Source organism: Hordeum vulgare, chromosome 6H (genome assembly GCF_904849725.1).
Source record: "Hordeum vulgare subsp. vulgare chromosome 6H, MorexV3_pseudomolecules_assembly, whole genome shotgun sequence".
Classification (NCBI taxonomy): Eukaryota; Viridiplantae; Streptophyta; class Magnoliopsida; order Poales; family Poaceae; genus Hordeum; species Hordeum vulgare.
In genome coordinates, this window is record NC_058523.1 from 543,357,715 (window position 1) to 543,363,714 (window position 6,000).

Below are 6,000 nucleotides of genomic sequence, written 5' to 3' on the forward strand. Positions count from 1 at the left end.
CTTCTGAATAATGTTTATGACGTTGATCACCGGGCCTATTTCATGTCGGAGAAGAAAATGGTAAGTAGAAAATGATTAGTAGATGAGTAATTTTTTGAAAATGTAATAAGCACTTGATATCTTCTTCTCCTATCTGTTTGCAGGAGCTTACGCCCTTGAAGATCCGGTCTCATGGGGCATCGTCTGTAATGCAGTACGATGAGCGGTACACCCCGTACATCGAGATGACAGGACTCCTTCCATTCGTCCAGCTTGTGAGTCGTTCAACACCCAATCTGAACGCTGCGGCAGTCACAACACTTATTGATCGTTGGAGGCCGGAGACACATAGTTTTCACCTCCGGACCGGAGAGATGACGGTTACTCTTCAAGATGTTTCCATGATCACCGCACTTCCGATCGAGGGGAAGCCTCTTTGTATGAGCACTGATTCCGAGGGATGGCGGCAACAAATGGAGGCTCTTATTGGTATGTCGCCGCAGGAGCCGGAGGTAGAAGATGGAGGGAAGAAAGATAGAGTCCCGGCCGACGCTCCTTTCACTTGGATTGCCGCGAACTTTGCTCATTGTCCTGAGGACGCAGATGACGAGGTGATCCAGAGGTATGCTCGCGTGTACATGTGGTACGTCATCTCTAGGACTATCTTTGCTGACGACACATGCAAGAATGCTCCATGGATGTGGGTGAAGGCGTTGACTGTTTTCGACCACAAGTTCAGCCGGGGCTCGGCCGCACTGGCTTACTTGTATCGGCAGGTAATAAATTGTTAGTATTAAGTACTCTCTGTTATCTTTTTCTACTAAACTGATGCATGTTTGTTGTTACTTGTAGTTGGACGATGCTTGTCGCAGGACGACAAAGGACGGTGGAGTTGGTGGTTGTATGCTCCTACTTTCAGTATGGAGCTGGGAACGCCTACCTGTTGGACGCCCTAAAAGCTCACAGTGGAATACCTGGGATGACCACGGCAACCCTGTACGGCAACCTACATGGGCTTACAAGTGGGACTTGGTATTGGAGGTGGCAAGCGAAGTGAACCTATTGTACAAGCAATACACCAACGAGATGGATTCGCTTACCCCCAGCAGGTAAGATGGTTTCAGAGTTGACTTCCAGCTTTTATGTTGTGAGTAAAATGAATTGTGCCTTTTATGTTGTGTTGTAGGTGGAATGGGAGCCATATGGTGTCGGGCCAAACTTTGGTGATGCACACACGTTCGAGCTCAATCCACTATGCGTGCAGGAAAGACATCTTTGGCTAATGCGTTGTCCCCTTATATGCAATTGGGCGGTTGAGTTTCATCTCCCGCATCGTGTGATGCATCAATTTGGGTTCTTTCAGCCACACCCGCCGGAGTGGTTGGACACGGACACACAGCTTCACAGGTAACAAAAAATAAGTACTGATTAGTTTTGTTCTTAGTGTTGAGCGAGCTACTGATGTGTTTTGTTAAAAGCATGTTGGATAGGAGGAGGCAGCGAAAGATCAAGGATTGGGAGAAGCATCATAAGAGCTATGTCATTATGTTCGAGCAAAGTGTGCAGGCAGCTTCGAGCATACGACGAACCCAGAACCGCCAGCATTGTCCGCTTGCGTTCAACAACTACGTAAGATGGTTTCAGGAGAGTACTCGTGTCGAGATTTGTCCGCCGGCTTACGAGGAGGACATATTGGAAGAACCCACTGAGTACGATGCACTTGCCCAAGGCCGTTACAACAAGTTAATTCGCGAAGGGTACCAAACTTCCTTCGCCCCTGTCCTGAACTTTGTGGTAAGTGTGCTCACCTATGTTAAGTATGAATTCTAGTACACCTATTCACTTGCATGTCATTGTCTTATGATCATAGCGCAAAGAGGTCAAGAAACAAGCTGATGAGTCCGAAGATATTCTAGATAACACACCTGGAGGAAAAAAGGGAGAATCTGCACTTCGTCTTTTCATAAAGGTGTTGTGTCATTATTATTATTTTGCCCACGAATGCAACATTATAGGTTACCTTATATATGTCATTTATATTTGAATCTAACAGGAACAGGGCCAGAAGTTACGGCGCCTATCCAACATTTTAGGTTGTCGTGACCCTGAATATGTTTCACCTTCGAGATCCGGTTCATCCGAAAGAAATACTCTAGACAATTCAGCTTCTTCGGGTGCTCGTATGGACGATGGTGACATTACCTCGGCAGCTAATACCCAAAGAAATACTGTAGAGGATGATGTTGACACTCCTAAGGTATGACATAGCCATAAAACATTTTGCACTTTCAACCTTCAACTTTGAACTTTCAACCTTCATATGTATTAGGTTGCACACGGGATGACGTTGAAGGCTTTCCAATGCTCCGCTTACATGTTGAAGCCTAGGAAGGAATTTAGGCGGTACTCACCGGATGATTATGCGAAAGGAAAGAACCCGGTCGCCGGGGGCTCTCGTTTGTCAAGGATGAGAAGCATGGATGATGAGGATGAGGATGACGATGACGATGAGTCGGATGACACGGAGCAATTTGTGGTTGCCAGAAGAAAGAAGCTAGTTTCTAAGAGGGGACGAGGCCCCAAGATGTGAACCGGAGCCATTTGGAGTTGGTGTTGCACTTGTGTTGTGAACCATTTACTTTTGTTGTGAACTATTTCGAGTTGTGAACCATTTAGTTGCTGTTGCACTTGTTGTGAACCATTTAGTTGCTGTCTAAATATATGATGATGATCTGTCAAAAATGCTGTCTAAATATATGATGATGTTGTTGCACTTGTTGTGAACCATTTAGTTGCTGTCAAAAATGTTGTATTGCTGTCAAAATTAAGCTTCCAGCAGGTTTTCACATGTGTGGCGCCCAAGGCTTAGGCGCCACATGCCTAAGCCTTGGGCGCCACACATGTGCAACGCCCAAAGCTTAGGCGCCACACATGTGCAAACCTACTCGCATCTCAAAGCACACTATTTCCCGCCACCTTTCCCTCCTCCGTTCCCGTCAAAATTTCCACGTCTTCTTTCCCGCCACCTTTCCCTCCTCCGTTCCGCCAAAATTTCCACGTCTTCTTTCCTGCCACCTTTCCCTCCTCCGTTCCCGCCAAAATTTCCACGTCTTCTTTCCCGCCACCTTTCCCTCCTCCGTTCCCGCCAAAATTTCCACGTCTTCTTTCCCGCCACCTTTCCCTCCTCCGTTCCCGCAAAAATTTCCACGTTTCCTTTCCCGCCACCTTTCCCTCCTCCGTTCCCGCCACCTTTCCCTCCTCCGGTCTATAAAAGGAGGCATTGGATTGCCTTCCTTCAGAACACTACCACCGCTTTAGTCAATATGAGTTTGCCTTGCTCGGATCAAAGTATCAGGCCTAAGAAAATGAAGAGTGCGAGTTTGCCTCGGGGTGTGGAAGCAGTTCGATGTTGATGCGGTGATCTCTGCAAGGTGAAGGAGGTGGAGGATTTTTCAGATTGGTTGGGCATGAAGTTTTTCATGTGCGCCAATTATGAATCTGATCCACCCGAATCTATTTCTGCGTACATCAGGCCTCCGGTATGCTCAAGTCATCCAGATTATTGTTTACTTGAATCTGATCCTCCTGGTAGTCTCCTCCTCCTCTCTGCATGTACTATCGTTGGATTGACACGGAAATGTCGGACTGGGCGGTGACAGAGATTCGTGAAAGAGGTCGCCGTGCATGGGCTAGCTGGGACTTGGAAGAGCGCCGCGAGAATGCTGAAGCAGAGGAGAAAGCAGCGCAGAAGAAAGAGTGGGAAGAGTACTGTGTGGAGCAGAGGGCTTTTCTTGATGATATGATAAGGAAAAACCAAGAAGAGAAACTACGGCTGGAGGAGGTTTACAGACAGCGGGAACAAGCCCGTGAAGCTGAGAGGGAGAGAAAGAGAGAAAGAGCTCGTGCGGCCAAGGCAGCAGAAGAAGCCAGTGATGGAAAAGGAAAATATCCACGTTGGACTCAGTAGATTTCACGAAGTTGTATGAGCAAGTTGTATCTTAATTTCAGCAAGTTGTATCTTAATTTCAGCAATTTGTATCAGCAAGTTGTATCTTAATTTCAGCAATTTGTATTAGCAAGTTGTATCAAGACTTGAGTCTTGATGAAATGAGAAACATAGTCTTGATGAAACAGAGTAACCCTAAACCCTAAGACCAAAATGAGAACAAAGTGAAACTAAGACCAACATAGTGAAACTAAGACCAAAATGAGAACAAAATGGGAACATAGTGAAACTGAGACCACCAAAATGAGAACAAAGTGAAACTAAGACCAACATAGTGAAACTAAGACCAAAATGAGAACAAAGTGAAACTAAGACCAATAAAATGAGAATAAAGTGAAACAGAGTATCAGCACTTGAGAGCCAAGTTACTAAGACCAACAAAAGGATAAGGATCAAGGATGAGCATTACTCATCAAAAGAGTAGCCAAGTTACTCTGTTTCACATGTGTGGCGCCTAAGCCTTAGGCGCCACACATGTGAAATAGAGTAACAGAAAGTCTACATTAGGGATGCCAGTAGGTTTTCAATTGTGTGGCGCCTAAGCCTTGGGCGTTGCACATGTGTGGCGCCTAAGGCTTAGGCGCCACATAATTGAAAACCTACTGGCATCCCAAATGTCGACTTTCTGTTACTCAATTTCACATGTGTGGCGCCTAAGCCTTAGGCGCCACACATGTGCAACGCCCAAGGCTTAGGCGCCACACATTCTGTCAGGCTGAAAACTGCAGCACATAGTGGTGGATGAGTTCAAATATACATCACAAATATGCATAAATATACAACAAAATAATACTAGAGTTAAAACATACAACACAAAGAGGGTGGAGTTCAAACATACATAGGGTTCTTAAAGAACATACGTCCAAAAGTGCATACATAGTGGAGTTTCATAGTAAGAAAGCGCGTAAGCGAACAAGGTTCAACAACACATAGGGTTCAACAACACATAGAATAGAAGCATCCGGTTCTATTGGGTCGAGCAAGGCCCCTTTCCCTTCTTCTTCTTCCTCTCTTCTTCCTCTTCCTCTTCCCTTTTGGGCATTTTTGAAGCCTCTTCCTTAACACTCTCCGTGAAGCGTTGATGCTCCCGCTCTCTCTTTGCTGCGCCATCTGCCCACATCTTCTTAAAGTTAGCTTCATATTCTTTTTTACATTTCTCTAGCGTCTTCCTATCATTCTCCTTTATCCTAGCCTCATATCGCTTATGCTCAAGGAACATTTGCCACTCCTCATCCATCTTTGCCTTATGCTCCTCATCCTTCTTCTTTTGCGCTTCCGCTGCATCCTCCTCTCTCAACTTCTTTGCAGCCCTCTCCATCAACCGCTGCTCCTCACTGGCTGCATCCTTCTCCTCCCCCCACTCCGCTTTTGCCTTGTTGGGTTGAGAAGCGGCCATACCTACAAAACAGGCATCAAAGCTCATAGTTAGTAAAATAACACACAAAGGAGCATGAAAAACAACATGATAAAGATAAGTCAAATATGTGACATACGGAAATGGTCCTCGTAGGTATCCACGCATACCAATCCTAGTAAGTCCGCCACCTATCCCACCCCTGCCTCTAGCAGCACCACCACCTATCCCACCCCTTCCTCTAGCACCACCACCACCTATCCCACCCCTACCTCTAGCACCACCACGACCTATCTCACCCCTGCCTCTAGCAGCACCCCTGCCTCTACCACCACCACTTCCTCTAGCACCACGTCCTCTAGTAAGCCCAAGTCGGCTAGGAACATGTTGAGTAGGAACTTGTTGGGTTGTGCTTGCTTGACCCGTCCCTTGTTGGCTCGTGCTTCCTTGACCCGTCCCTTGTTGGCTTGAACTTGGTTGGCTAGGACTTGGTTGGCTTGACCTGCAATCATTGTTTTTGGACTTCTTCTTTCGCGTCGTACACCTTCTTGTGTTGTGCCCTGTTACACCGCAATCTCCACAATGTGATCTCTCAGTAGGCTCTTGGAATTGGTTGTTCCCCATTTCTCTGCCACCACCATGGCCCCATCCATCCATGTCT